The 15,920-nt window shown below is 33.9% G+C and overlaps 1 pseudogene; it reads left to right on the top strand.

Annotated features, from left to right (window-relative positions):
- LOC126722112 (putative pentatricopeptide repeat-containing protein At1g53330) lies at positions 1–6,247 on the top strand (annotated as a pseudogene).
- Positions 6,248–15,920: the final 9,673 nt, after the last annotated feature.

Here is a 15,920-nt window from a genome sequence, read left to right as displayed (position 1 = left end):
ATGAACAAGCTGGGATTTTTGGTGATGAGGAACTTTGAGGTAAAGGTAAAGTCTAGGGATTAAAGATCAAAGCTGGCATTTGGGGATTTTCGATGATGAATAGGCTGGGATTCTCGATGATAAACAAGCTGGGAGGAACTCTGAGAGGTAAAGTCTAGGGATTTAGGGGATTTGGGGATTTTACGGTGATAAGTAGTGGGAAGGCCATGTGCTAAAAACGGACGGTACTTTTTAATATTTTAAAATGATTTACAGTTCTCTCTGTCAGCCACATCAGCATCTCCCGTTAGTTGGTCGACGGTAAGGACTAAAATGAGGGGCGTTAATTGTTTTTGGGACTAAAAGTGGTAAAAAAAAAAAAACTTAGGGACCAAAATAGAAAAACGTGAAAAACCTAGGGACTAAAAGTGCATTTACGCCTTTTTTTAATAATATTTTAATGCCGTGTCAGTGCCACGTCAGCACCATGTCAGCAACCAGGGCACTCCGTCTGCCACGTAATAGGGTTCCGTTATTTGGATAGTGACAGGGACTAAAATAGAAACGATTTTTTTTAAAAATAAAGATGATAATGGGAGCGAAATCAATTTAGGGACCAAAATGCGAATTGGCCCAAAATATAGGGATTAAAAGTGCATTTATGCAAAAAAAAAAAAAAAAGAAGAGTGAAAGCCACAATAATCAAAACTCTAGGGGTGTTTGGTAAATATACTTAAAAATATGTGTTTTATTGTTTGAAAATATGTGTAAAAATACGTATAGATAGGGGTGAGCAAACTAATACCAAAGTCGACCCAACCGACTGACGCCGACCCTACCGTACCGCCTCTAGCACCGACTGACTGAGTCGACGCCGGCAATCGGATGGAGAATCTCGCTCCGACACTGGTGCGGTGTTGCCATCGGAACTGCAACTCCAAACCGAGACTATGGCCGAACCGAACCGATACAGTTCTGTCGCTCTGTTTTTTTTTTCTTTTTTCTAAAGCTGATAAAACGACGTCGTATGTATGGGTGTTATTAAAAAAAAAAAAAGCAAAACGGTGTGTTTTATGCTAGGTTTTCAGATTCTCAGGGGTATATAAGTTCATATTTTGCTCTCAGTATCTTTTAACTCTCTCTCTCTCTCTCTCTCTCTCTCTCTCTCTCACTGTAGCTCTCAAGTCTCGCCTGACGCAGCACAAGAACGCTAAGCTTGTTTGTCTTCGTGTTTTACTGTTTTTTCCTTTTCATTTGTTTGGGAAAGCTGAAAGCATGAAACCCCGAGACTCACTGAGCCATTGTACCAAAACTTACTTTGCCTACACACCTCCGGGAATAGGAAACCATGGTGACTTCCCTCTAACCCGAGAAAGTAGACTAGAAACCATGGATATTACTTATTTCAGTTATTTGTTTGAGTAAGCTTGTGTGACTGTGAGTCTATGTCTGTGTCTTTCTATTTTGAGTAAGTTTCATATATAAATATAATATTATATTAAGGTTGGTCCTGGTTGGATGCTTACATATATAATATTGAGTATTAACTATTAAAGGTTGGCTGTTTGACTGTTTGACTGTTTGTAGCTGCTTACATATATAAATTATATAATGTTATATATACACGGATGCTTTATGCTTACATATATAATAATATAATATTAACTATTAAGGTTGGCTCCCATAAAAAAAAAAAAAAAAAAAAAAAACTATTAAGGTTGGCTGTTTGTATTGTAGCTGCTTACATATATAATATTATATAACATTGTAGCTGCTTTTTGTACAAATGACTTGCTAAATAAAAATAACTGTTTGTATTTACTTGAAATCTTGAATAGGTTGATATATTGATATTGGGCTTGAAAGCTCAATTTTTTTTTTAATATTTCAAACCGTTCAAACCGAATAAACCAACCGCAAAAAACTGCACCGCTATAGGTTGAAAAACCGACCTTAGGCGGTGTGCATCGGTTTCAATTATGAAAAAACCGATCTCTATCGGTTCGGTTATAAATTTGGAAAAAAACCGCCCATACCGAACCGCGCACACCCCTATGTATAGATGAAAATGTATATAAAAATACATGTAATATTATTTAAAAAAAATATAAATATATATATATATATATATATTTTTCCGAAATGGTATACCAAACACCCCTAATATTTGTACAATAAATATAATGGGAGACTCACAAAAAAGTTAACTTTATCTCTTGACCAAAAAATGTTACAGTAGGGCCCGCAAAACCTATTAAAGCCGGTTAAGCATTTAAGAAAAAAAAAAAGTTAGCTTTAAGCATATAAGAAAAAGAATTAAGGAAAAAAAAAATGCTCTAGATAATACTTTAATATGTTAACTTTATAATTAAAATGTCAGCTCATTAATAATAAATAAAAGGAAATTGATGTAGTTAGATAATACTTAATAGATAAAGTGGTGATAATTATATTAATAATAGTAATAATACAAGTTTGTAGTTGTAGATGGTAGATCACTTATATCCTTAAGAGCATGCATTAGCAATAAGGTTGCTAAATTGACTAAAAAGGCAATTTAGCAACCAATCTCCTTCAAACAACTTTTATAGCAAAGAAGTTGGGGGTGTTTGGTAGAGTAGTTTGAGAAAGGTTGTTTGTAGTTTTTTGAAATACGTGTGTGGGTGAAAAACTGTGTAGAAATGTGTGTAATGTTGTTTAAATTGTAAAAATGTGAGTTTGAGATGGGGTAACAAATAGACCCTAAAGTTAAATAAATTTGAGTTTCAGTTACAGTGGATTGCTATTGTAGCTTAAAATTCAAAACAAAAAATAATTTTTTAATGTAGGGTGTTAAAAAAGTATTTTGATGTATTGATGATTATAGATGTTGTTTATTGTATTAAATATATTATTTTATTATGTTGTTTATATTATTTTAATATGTTGAATATTAAAATAAAACTTTTAATATTAAGAGTTTTGTAAAGTGAGTTCTTAAACTAGATAAAATAAATTTTTGAGTAGTTAAATGGTAACAATTTTAACTTAAAAAGTGATACAAGTTTGAATTGCCAAAGGCTTTCCAAACTTGTGTCCTCTAGGTATTAAAAAAAAAAAAAAAAAAAAAAAAAATCTATTAGAAATCCAAGTTCACGTGGGTGGTGTCAAGGCACACCTCCACACTTAACAAAAGGTAAAGTCTCTTCTTTGATAAAAACGAGAGGCAAAGAAAGTTCAAAGAAACAATATGGCGAAAAACACATTTTGGTCCCTACATTTTCGCACGATTTCTACTTTGGTCCCTAAATTTTATTTTTACCACTTTTAGTCCCTGTTTAGAAAAACGCCTTCTGCTTTAGTCTTTTCCGTCAGTGCCGTTAGGGCACTGACCTACGTGACAAACGGAATTATTAAAATAATAATAAAAAATTTTATTTTGTCATTAAAAAATGTCAAGTCAGCATTTAAATTTAAAAAAATAATTTATTAAATTTAACTAAATAAAAAAAAACAGACGTGTTTGCAATCGCTTCTCTCCCACCGAAATCATCTTTTGCAATGTCATCTCCTTCTACGCCCGAGCCCGCCTCCCCGACCGCCTCCTGCACCGTCTGCTTCATCTTCGGTAGATGACGCAAAAACAATTTTTTTAAAGGAATGACTGTCACGGCATGTGTGTCTCTATAATCGTGCCCTTGAATTTCAAACACTTCTTGTAGTGAACCACAATTATATACTTGTAAAGTCTCTAGACTTTGGAATCTTGTCAGCATATTAGATTCAAAGATGTTCACAAGATTTTCACAGTATTGAACAAGTAGAGATTGAAGCTTGAAAAAGGAATCTTCAGCTAATTGATCGTGCCATATGATTTTCAAGTTCTCCATGTGCGTGATATACAATTTTTCCAAACTAGGGAATGCAACCTGCAAGTCCATCCCATGTGTGTTAATAACATAACTAATCATAGTAACTCACAAAATAGAAAATAAGATATACACGAAGTAAAACAGGGGATTACAAAAATAGAATTACCTCTTCATTAAAGAGAGGTTTCACAGAGAATTCATTTTAAGTAATTAGAAAGCAGTTAGTTTCTCAAAAGACTGGATTAGTTAACAGTTTCTCATTTTTTTAATCCCAAAAAAAAAAAAAAAAAGTTTCTCATTTTTGGTTGCTCTGATTACTACATAAAAAAAAAACAGAGCCTCTCATTGTAACATATACTCACATTTTCTTCTTCAATGAAGATCACAGCAATTCTATTTAAAGAGTCAGCATTTTTGAAAACAGACTGTTAAATCTCTCAATTCGCTCCTGAATGGGCACTGTAACTGTGGAGAATTTCGCAAACTGAGAGAAATGTTTCTGGGTTTTCATAAATATGGAACCCCAGATGCTTGTATGTATAATATATTGATTAAGGCTTGTTGTAGGAGTGGGAGGTTGGAGGATGCGCGGTACGTGTTTGATGAAATGCAGAGGAGAGGTGTTTGTCCCAGTGTGGTGACTTTCGGGACTTTGATTCATCAGCTTTGTTTGAACTTTAGGTAGGAAGAAGCTTTTAAGTTGAAAAATGATATGATGAGAGTTTATGGTGTTATGCCTAATGCGTTTGTTTATACCTCATTGATTAAAGGGGTTTGTGGGATTGGTGAATTGAGTTTGGCTTTTAAGCTTAGGAGGAGATGGTGAGAAACAAGTTGAAATTGAACTCAATAGTGTATTCTACTTTGATTAGCGTGCTTTTTGAGGTTGGGAGGAAAGAAGAGGCTTTGGGGCTTTTGGAGGAAATGAAAGGCTTTGGGTGCATGCCTGATACGGTGACTTATAATGCGATGATTAGTGGGTTTTGTAAGGAGAGGAATTCTGAAGCAGCATTTAGAATTTTGGATGAGATGGTAGAGAAGGGTTTTGTAAGGGGCGATTGCAAACACGTCTGTTTTTTATTTTTTTATTTAGTTAAATTTAATAAATTATTTTTTAAAATTTAAATACTGACTTGGCATTTTTTAATGACAAAATAAAATTTTTTATTATTATTTTAATAATTCCGTTTGCCACGTAGGCCAGTGCCCTAACGGCACTGACAGAAAGGACTAAAACAGAAGGCGTTTTTCTAAACAGGGACTAAAAGCGGTAAAAATAAAATTTAGGGACCAAAGTAGGAATCGTGCGAAAATGTAGGGACCAAAATGTGTTTTTCGCCAAACAATATTTAGTAAAAGTAAGAAGGGAAACAGAAGTGGAGTAAGTCTGGACGAAAGACAAAGATGAAGAAGAACCAAAGACAGTGGAGATGGAGGATGATCAGTGAAGTTGCGTCGCTGCCGGAAAAGTGGAAGCGATAGCAAGGATCGTGGATATCCCTTTTTTTTTTTTTTTTTTTTTTTGGCTTTACAGACACTTTACTAGTTGATTTTCATTTTCCGGCCAATATTTGGTATTTTTCCCGGTACGTCCCGGTATGACCCATTATTTGGAACGGCTAATACGGTTTGAAATTGAAAATATAAAATTTTTCCTGTCAGTCTATCTGCAAACAAACTTGGTTGTAGTTTAACATAACAATTTCCTTTAAACTAATTAGAAAAAAATTAAATTTTGCCCACTCCGAAAAACACTTTACTTATCTGTTGTTTAAAAATTAGTATTTTACCACTTGAGGGAAGCTTTATTTGTATCCAGTTATTTACATCTATTAGGTAAATTTGTATTTTTACTAACTTTTTACATTTCTCTCTTTTCAAAGTATAAAAAACTAAAAGAATCAAAAGAAAAAAGATCTAAAAGGTAGTTTTGTAAAAATTAAAACCTAACTTTTAGTTCTTTTTTTTCTTTTCATTGTTCCTTGCTTGAAGTCTAAGAGTCTTATTGTTTTGAATAATACATGCTTCAAGGATCTTGTGACAATATCTTCAATCATGGGTGAAAATAGCCAAATACCATGTTTTGGCAAAATTTGTGGCAAACTAGCACTATTTCAGAAATATTTAGTTAAGTACCACTTTTTTAGTACTCGAATTCCACAAAATCGAGTTTTAAATAGTATTCAAGCTTATTGTAGTACTACTAACCTAAAATTTGTGTAATGAAAGAAAATAATCTAGTGCTTGATATTATTGAAATCGAGTATCTTTTTATAATACTCCAGCTTATTGCAGTTGGGTACTTCTTTTTTTTTTTTTTTTTTTTTTTTTTTTTTTTTCCTACTGGTTGTTTTTGGCTTGACATTAGCCAATAAACCATTAAATGGCTTGCATGCCCATGTCAGGAAGATGCATGATATTCAAGAAGTTTAATGTGTGAAAAAAAGCAAAAGATTGTATTAAATTTTCTTCATGAATTGTCACTAGGAACAACACTTACATGCAAACCAAATTTATGCTACTTTTCTTTTTGCCGAAATGGATGACACTTTGGCCATAAATACTTGCCATTTTCTTTGAATTGACAAGTTTCATGTCGGTGTAACTATTGATATTTCGGCTTAACTTTGGCTATAAATAGACGGTGAATTTGAGAGAAAAAGGAAAAAAAAAAGAAAAAGAAAGAAGGTATTTGACTGTATGAAGCTTGAGTACCATAAAAAAGTACTCGATCTCACTAATATCGAGTACCACATTATTTTTTTAATTACATAAATTTCAGGTCAACAGTGTCACGTTGTTGACTCACTAGGAACTCAAGTTCACTAAACTCGAGTACTATTTAAAATTCGATTTTGTGAAACTCGAGTACTAAAAAAAGGTAGATTGCTAAATATTTCTAAAACAATGTTAGTTTGTCACAAATTTTGTTAAAACGTGATATTTGGCTATTTTCACCTTCAATCATGTATGAGATAAGGAAATACTCGAGTACCTTCTAAGTCATTGAATTAAGGTCATGCTTTGATAACCAAGATTTGAATTTTGTGAATTCAAAATATTTGAACTCGAAATGCATAGGTTAATATTTATTCTCTGCTTCAAATATATCAATGGAAGGCCTTACAATCTGAAAGTTTTTGATATTGACTTTGAAGGCCTTAATAGCATATTGATTTGAATTGGGAACTCCCCTCTCTAGATACACGTGCGTAGCAAAATAGTGCCCAAATTAGAGGCAAATACAAAGTTTGTCCTCCGTCTTTTTGGCTTTGAAGTTTGAACTCGGGGTATCCGTGTCTTTAACCAGTATTAATGCATTAGTGCATAGCATGGAGAAAGCAAAGGACTACTTGCTTTGACCCCGTAAGCAAAAATTATAACTTAGTGTTCCCTAGACAATGAATTCCTTGAAAGGTTAGGAAAGAATAGGAAAAAAAAATCTACAAGTTAGACCTAGCTTTTAGGATTTTTTTTTTTAATTTTTATATTTTGAGAGGGAAAGACATAAAAAGATAGCAAAAATACAAATTTGCCTATGTTTTTAACAAGAAGTGGGTAACGAGAGACAAACGAAACTTACCTCAGCTGAGTAAAGTGCTAATTTTTAAACCACAGGTAGGCAAAGTAGTGTTTTTTGACAGGTGGGAGAAGTGTAATTTTCCCAAATAATTAATATTATTACATATTTTGAAATCTAACTTTTAGATGGTATGTTTTTTACGTTTTTAACAAATAGTCAAATTTTATGCTAATTAGATATTTACTATATGATCAAGAAACTAATTTTTTATGCATAATTTTAGACTACACAAGTTTATAATTTCAACAATTGATTAATATCATAACTATTGATCTTTGACCTTTTATAAATTTTGCAAGTAAAGAAGATATATCGAAAAAAAAATTGTAGTCTAATGATGGATTTGTTAAAATTCATATTTAATAAAAATATATTGAGTGAAGTTGTAAGTTTATACTACAATCAAATTTGTAGCCAGTCCTATAATGAATTCCCCACCTAAACCCAATCCCAATTCTCCAACCCACACCACACACAACAACCTCGTGATACATGCTCCTTATCACAATTAATTTTCTCACCAATACCATCCACAACCTTAAAAGTCTGGAAGTATCTTAGGAATTCAACCAAAGAAATATCATGGATGATTGATATATATAACCAGATATTCCTACGCAAAATATTCTCCTAACACCATCACGATACATTCACAGATTAAACATGGGAACAAAGTCTGCCTTGATTTCTGATGTTCTCCAAGTCCTTGGACCCCTTGCCGAAGATAATTATGAGGATTGGAGTTTTAAGGTAAAAACCTATTTGATCGCTCAAGATGTTTGGAAGATTGTTCATACATACGAAAAAGAGGCTAACCCAGCGAATGGTAAAGTTACTTTCAAGGATTCGGAAAAGAAGAATGCCATGGCTTTACATGTGATCCAGATTACATGCGGGCCGCAAGCATTTTCTAAGATTAGGAAAACTACGTCGGCTAGAGAAGCTTGGAATACTTTGCGTGACGTGTACAATCGCGAAAGTAAAAAATCAAGTACCTCTGAGATCACAGAGACGAGCTCCGCCAGAATTGCATCCGATTCTTTGGGAGAAGAGAACCCTGAACATCCTAACTCAACATGCAGGATTAAACCAGGTATCTCTCTCTCTCTCTCTCTTAGTGGTTCTTAACTTCCTAAGGCTTAAGGCCACATAATATCTATGAGATGTTTTGATACCTCTTGCTCACATCTTGGAGCCATCTCTTAAGGATTCCTCCTGCTATTCCTGAGGGAATAATCAATCTAGATACTTTGTTAAAAAAAAAAAAAAAAAAAATTGCATGTGCTCAAACATCTAACGTCAATTAGGCTTAAATCCTGCAAGACGAAGACAAACTTATTAAAAATAAATAAAAAATCTAAAATCCTTTTAGAATAATATTATTAAAATTTTAATACAGCTTAATTATTAAAATACATAAAAAAGTATTTCATATTATTTTAATTATGTATCATTTTTTTTTTTGGGTGGCTAAATTTACAAATAGCTCCTCTAAAGTTTGAAGAAAATTCAGTTTAGTTATCATTATTACTTTTGTTTAATTAAATATTCTAACTTTCAAGTTTATTCTATTTTGGGGGGCTAAATTTACAAATAGCTCCTCTAAGTTTGAAGAAAATTCAGTTTAGTTATCATCTTTACTTTTGTTTAATTAAATATTTTAACTTTCAAGTTTATTCTATTTAGGCCTCTTGTTAATCTCCATTAAAAGAGCTTCATTAGGGATCTTATAAACAACAGCATTTTGTTCTACCAAATTAATGCTTTAGAGGATCCTTAATGGTGGTCTTTTTATTAAATTTTTTTAAAAGTTTTAAAATTTTTGGTTTTTTACATAAATGAACAGGAAGCTTGGATTGAAATAATTTGAAAGTTAGAGGATTTAATTGAATAAAAGTAAAGTTAGACGACTTAATTAAATTTTGGTTAAAGTTAAATGATACAATTTGTAATTTAACATTTTTTTCTTCAACATTACAAATTAGGTCGCTTACAACATCCTTGTATTTTCTGGTTCAATATTAGTAATACCACTTGTATGAAAAAATTGGCCAGGTTATTCATTCTAAGTAAATTAAAATTATTAACCAAGTTTACTTTAACTTAACCATGTTATCGATTTTGTCTGAAGATTAAATTTCATATTATATACTCTAAAAATTTGATTTTTTTTTTTTGATTTTATATTCTAAAGTTTCAAAAATTTAATTTCAACCCCTAATGTTACGGATCATTTAAAAAAAAAAAAAAAAAAAACTTTCGTCCATATTTCAAAGAACTGTCCATTAAAATAAAATTAGGTCCTTTTTTCAATGTCGCTACATAGAAATTTTAATACTTCATTTTAGTTTTTTGTCTTTTTAATCAAATTTAAAAATTTTTTTCTTTGATATTCTCTCACTGGGATGATCTCATTTGATCAAAAAATTTAAAAAAAAAATTGAAAACAAACACACACAATTAAGATTAAAAAAAAATGGTTCAACTTGGTGGATCTCATCCCCTAAAACCTGTCAAATGAATTCACCGGAACACAGACATTAAAAATATAATTTGATCCACCGGGTGTACTGGGCCGTTGTGGTGGTACACTGACCACCTTATATGCCTTATTCTGCCTGGACGTTGAAAATCGTCAGCGAAAAGTTAGAAAGTACGGACAATTTATTTGTGGTGTCATAAATACTTATATCAGACACGTGTTTGATATAGGATACTTTTGCACCTGCGCATGGACAATTTATTTGTGGTGTCATAAATACTTATATCAGACACGTGTTTGATATAGGATACTTTTGCACCTGCGTCTCGGTGGCGTCCTTTTTTGCTTTTTTGAAAAATTGTCGGACATGGGAGGAACTTTTATCTTTAATTTCTTTTCAGTTTTAATCTGAACAGTTATCTTTCGTATTCTAATTTCGAAACATCAAATATTAGATATTAATTCACTTTATTATCGTCAACGGGGGCTTGATTGAGTAGGTAAAGCTCAGACGTTTCATGTAACACATCTAGATTCGAGTATCGCTGTCCGTACGAGTCCGATAGTCTGGGTGTAATATAACCATAAATCTCTCCATTTTTCTTCTTTCTCAATTCACTTTATTATCCATTATTACTTTTATATTAATATATATTTAGCATTATATGAGAAAAATAAATGTTTAACAAAATATAAAAATAAAAATATATTTAATAATTAATTTATATATGTGTTCTCTCCATATCCGTGTTCTAATTTTTCGAAAACTATTGTATCACTATGTCGTATTTATAATTTTATATCCGTTCCTGTGTCTGTGCTTCATGGATGAAAGCCTGCTGGTTTTGCTTTCTTCTTTTGGATAAACGACCCTGCTCTGGTTTAATTATCAAATGGCAGGATACATATTACTTAATCAGTGGCTCAAAAAAAATAAAAAAAAGAATCTGTGGCTCTAAAAATGCGACAAATCAAATTGGCCAAAGTTGCCAACACACCTACCTTTTGGCCTTGCTAGCCATAATTGCACAACAGAGAGTGCGTAGCTCCGATAATTGAAGGAGCTTTTGGTGTGCTGGGGAATGAACACTTTGTGGGTTTCATGGTGCTATTATGGGAGTTGGGTTCTTGGAAAGCTATGTTGTGTATGAATTCGAATATTTTTGTGAATTGAATCTTTGTTAGTGTTTGGATGCCGAGAAAACACTTAGAATGAATTGAATTATTTATTTTATTTTTCTACAGATTAAAAACAGAAATTTTTACGTCTCTTTAGGTTATTTAATTGATGTGGTATAATTAATTGATAAGGCTCGATATATTAGGATCAATTATTACATATAATAAGAATATATGAATGGGAGGATTTTCGTTCCAATAACGTTAGGGACCAAATAAAAAATTTGAAATTTTAGAGTCAAAATCAAAATAACCTGAAACTTTGAGGTTATAATCTATAATTTAGTCAAATTTAAAGTACAACACTAATTAAAGCTAAATTATTAAGATATTTTAGGGAGCTTCGTTATTTATTTTAAATTATTATATATATTCAATATATAATTTTTTTATAAATTTTAGACTATTTTTTTTTTAAAAAATTAATAGAGAAAATGATAGTAAACTTTATTTATTAAAAATCATGTTGTACAATAGAAAAGAGAAAAAATTGGCATTTTTAAAATTAAATAAAAACCTCATCATTCTCTTTTAAAACACTAAATAAAGCAACATCATAATTACATTTTAAAGGAACACTGACAAAAGAAATTTGGACTTGGAACTTATTTATCATTGTGGGGGGATGACTGAAAGCTTGGCTTGAGGATTGAGGCCCAAGAGACGAACCTAAGAGATGGGCTTAGCCCAAAGTATGGTGGTAAGTAATATAGCCTACTAAATAGAAAGAAGCATCTAGGCCTACCACTATGGAAATTCGTAACGACTTCATTCGTCAAGGTCAATTACCGAGGTGACATGCAGAACCTTCTTCCCAAAGTAATGAAGGTGCCACAGTTGACCAGTTTCCTTTTGAATCGAGATGTCCTCTCTATTCAAACTTACCCTGAGAGACATGGCAAAGAGGACACAAGAACCAATGCAGCAATCACCTCTATATTAATGATGCCCCTCACCTAAGGTCAGCCACATTCAATGCTGAATGACTGGCCTAAGCAATAAAAACATCCCCAAAAGTCCTTATTTATGATCAAAAGATGGTAGAGCAGAAGAGGGATAGGACAAGTATCCCCTCAAATCCAACTGGGGGCAAGCTAGTTGAAAAAAGAGGGAAAATGGGAAAATGGCTATAAAAGGAGGAGATGGGCAAGAGAGAGGGGGTTGGCAAAATTAGAGAGAATAAGTGTAGATAAGAACGAGAGAGAGAGAGAGAGAGAGAGAGAGAGAGAGAGAGAGAGAGAGAGAGAGAGAGAGAGAGAGAGAGAGAGAGAGAGAGAGAGAGAGAGAGAGAGAGAGAGAGAGAGAGAGAGAGAGAGAGAGTTAGTTCTGAGGGTTTTTAGTTATAGAATCTACCCCATGTATCTAAAGAATTTCATTCCCAAGCATTTGTATATGTTTGATTTGGTCACTTTTCATCTATAACTTGTTGCTTAGATTTCCCATTATGGATCTTTTGCCTCCCTTTAGAAATTAGTTGTGTAGATCTTATTACAACCTCAACGAAAAGTTGTTGATTGTTTTTTACCCCCACAATTGGCGCTGTCTGTGGGAAGTTCCACCAAGCAGTAGGTCTAAGAGCTAGTTGAAGTGAGAAGATGGTAAACCAAGCAAATAGTGGGGCTCCCTGCTCCACCCATCTAAGTGCCTCAAAAGAATCAATCTTCGAGAGCAGGTAATTACGGTCAAAAGTGAGAAGGGAAGCGAGGGAATAGTCCACTTGAAATTATAGCAGGGAACTAGAATCCCCCTTCCTATGGGAAAGATCAATCACTCATATTGTGGGACCTTCTCACTCTAATAGGGATCAAAAGCATTAGAGATTGAGAACGTAAGTGCTGGCTTTACAGAATCATAAGGTTCCTAACCCCGTACGGGATCATTCCTAGAGAGTGGAGAATAGTGTAGGGGGATCACCAAAGAGAACAAGATAGAAGGAATTCCCCCTTCTCGCTGAGGCACTGGGATAGGACGATCTCACCATCCAGAAGATATAGAAAAGTGGATACTCCTTTGCGAAGGGAATATAGCAGGGAGCCTACTTTCCCCTGATTGGGTATCAGAGATCGTTGAGAGCCCTCAACTTTGCAGAACATAGGAAACAATGCCATGAATAGAGCATTACAATAGATATCATGCTCACTGTTCTCGGAGGAGATAAAGAGTACAGATATTCCATGGAGGTTTGTTAAACCTATATTCACAAATTATGATGGTAAGACAGATCCTGTGGAGCATGCCAGCCATTATAACTAGAGCATGACCATCTACTATGAAGAATGAGGCATTGATGTGCAAGATCTTTCCATTTAATCTTAGGCCAACTGCAATGAGATGGTTTGACAATTTAGAAAAGAGTTCCATCCAAAGTTATGACTAATTAATTCGAGCATTTGGAGCTCAGTTTGTAACGTGTAGTAGGGTCCTAAAGCCTTTTGGCTCCCTAATCACCATGTCCATGAAGGAGGGGGAGACTCTTAGGGCATATTCTAATTGTTATTGGGAGTTATATAATGAGATAGGGGGAGACAATAGGGGAATTGTGGCTAGTACCTTCAAGGTTAAACTCCCCATAGATTTTGATTTAAGGAACTTGTTCTCTCTCAGGCCAGTGACTGAGTTGCAAAAACTCATGGAGAGTGTGGAGGAGTATACGAAGTTGGAAGATGATCAACTACAGGCAAAGACTAAGCCCAAAGCTCCCGCGGTGGAGAGGAAAGAAGCCAGACTAGACCATCCACCATAGTTGAGAAGGGATTTCTTCCCTTAAGGCCTGCGGTGGGGGTTTGAGGTGGTGAATTCATTATAAGGAGCTAGTCTACCGAATTGTGGAAAAGATAAAGAATGGGCCCTATTTTCGGTGGCCGAACAAGATGAGTGGTGATGCTTCTCGAAGAAACTAAAGATTGTTTTGCTCCTATCGTCGGGATAGAGGCCACACCACCGAGGCTACTATTAGGTCAGTGTATTGGGTGAGTGGAGCCACCAAAAAGAAGAAGGGCTAATATTAGGTTAGTGTGTTGATAGAGTGGGCCATTGTGAATGTTGGCCGTGGAGTATAGTGGTATGTTACAATCTAAGTGATGCAATATATATATAAATATAAATATATATATATATATATATATTAAGCAAGGTTAAGACGGAATGATGAATAGTGGCCTATTAAACCGAAAATCAAATAACAATTTTTTTTTTTCATCAGAAATTCAATTAACAACTTAAAAGGAAACCAAACCAGAAATCCCATAATTTGCGAAGCGAAACCCCAATTCATATTATAGAAAAAGTAAAGTTTAGTGGACATGCATGTATTAATGTATACATTTGATTCTCTATTTGTAACCTAATACTGGAATGTTCACTAATCCTCATCACCCGAGCCATGAATCTTGTAATTGGAACGGTTTCATTTCATTCCATTATAGTATGTTAAAAAAAAATAAAAATAAAAACTTGGCAGGGGAGGACGAGGACGTCAATGTTCACATGGACATATATAATTATGTGCGAAGTGGTAATAGGATCGCTACAAATGACTTTTTGGCGCGCCACCCGGAACAATTTAGTAGCAAGATTCCAGATAAGGGAAAGACGTTACTTCATATGGCCGTTTTCTTGGGACATGGGCATATAGTGAAGGAATTGGTGCACCAAATGTCGATAGCCCAGCTGAAAATAACAGATACATTGGGTTACACAGCCCTGGCTGAGACAACTTTGATTGGAGACAAGCAGATGGCAGAGTGCATGCTTGGAAAGCACATGGACTTGATCAGCATTCCAACTAAGTGGCGTCTTCTTCCAGTTGTTCTGGCTGTTTTCCATAGGAAAATCGAATTCGCACGCTATCTCTATCAGTACACTCCGCTGGCAAGTCTGCAGAAAGAAGATGGCTACAACGGTGGTATACTTATTATGCAAGCTATTTATACCAGACAATTTGGTAAAACATTTATCATCTCTCAATATCCATTCCTCGTTATTATTCCAAATCTTCGCAGAATATATTTCCTTATTGTCTAATTATTTTTATTATTATATCTGTCCACGTGCAACACGTACAATAGATATTGCTTTGGATTTACTAGGACGTGATCCAAACTTGGCTTTTGCACAAGACAGAGACAAGTCCTCCCCTTTGAGCGTATTGGCTTCTATGCGTTGTGCATTCAAGAGTAGCGATCCGCTTGTTTTTTGGAAAGAATGGATATATGAACGTAAGTAGCACCACTCTCTTTCTCTTACTTTAATTATTTATTTTAGGTCTTTCTCTTGCATTTCATTAAATTGTGCACATAAAATTAATAGATTTTAATTTTTTTTAGGCCAAATTGATTTTAATTTTTAAGGATTAAATTTAATACCATCTTCCAATTGATTGCAATATTGACCTTTCTTTTTCTTCCAAATTAGTATTTGTACCAATACAAAACACAAATGATCTGTATGTCGGCTTTACTATAGGCAAGAATGCAAAATATATCGAAGAAATACAAACATCACATTCTCCATCCTCTCAACTATGGCTTTTGTTTGTGAAAGGAACACAAAATTAGTATATGTGTTCGAATCTGGGTCTTCAAGGCCTTCGTCATCATCCTTTGATTGAAATCTCTACAATTCCAAGCAAGGATAATCTTCGTGCTAAGGTTAGGCCTTAGTCGGAAAATTTATAAAACACGTATACTGCCTAATGGTTACATTTGGAATGGGAAACAGCCTCTGGATGCCTCACCAGTGGGCAAAAGATAAAAGTTAAGGATTTTAAATTGACAGGAGAACTGAAATTAACTGAATCACGACCAGGATGCTAGAATAAAGCACGTCCTTAATACAATTTGGGGGA

Source organism: Quercus robur, chromosome 4 (assembly GCF_932294415.1).
Source record: "Quercus robur chromosome 4, dhQueRobu3.1, whole genome shotgun sequence".
NCBI classification, from domain to species: Eukaryota; Viridiplantae; Streptophyta; class Magnoliopsida; order Fagales; family Fagaceae; genus Quercus; species Quercus robur.
The sequence above is the reverse complement of the archived record's forward strand: the minus strand, read 5'-3'. Positions and strand labels throughout refer to the sequence as shown.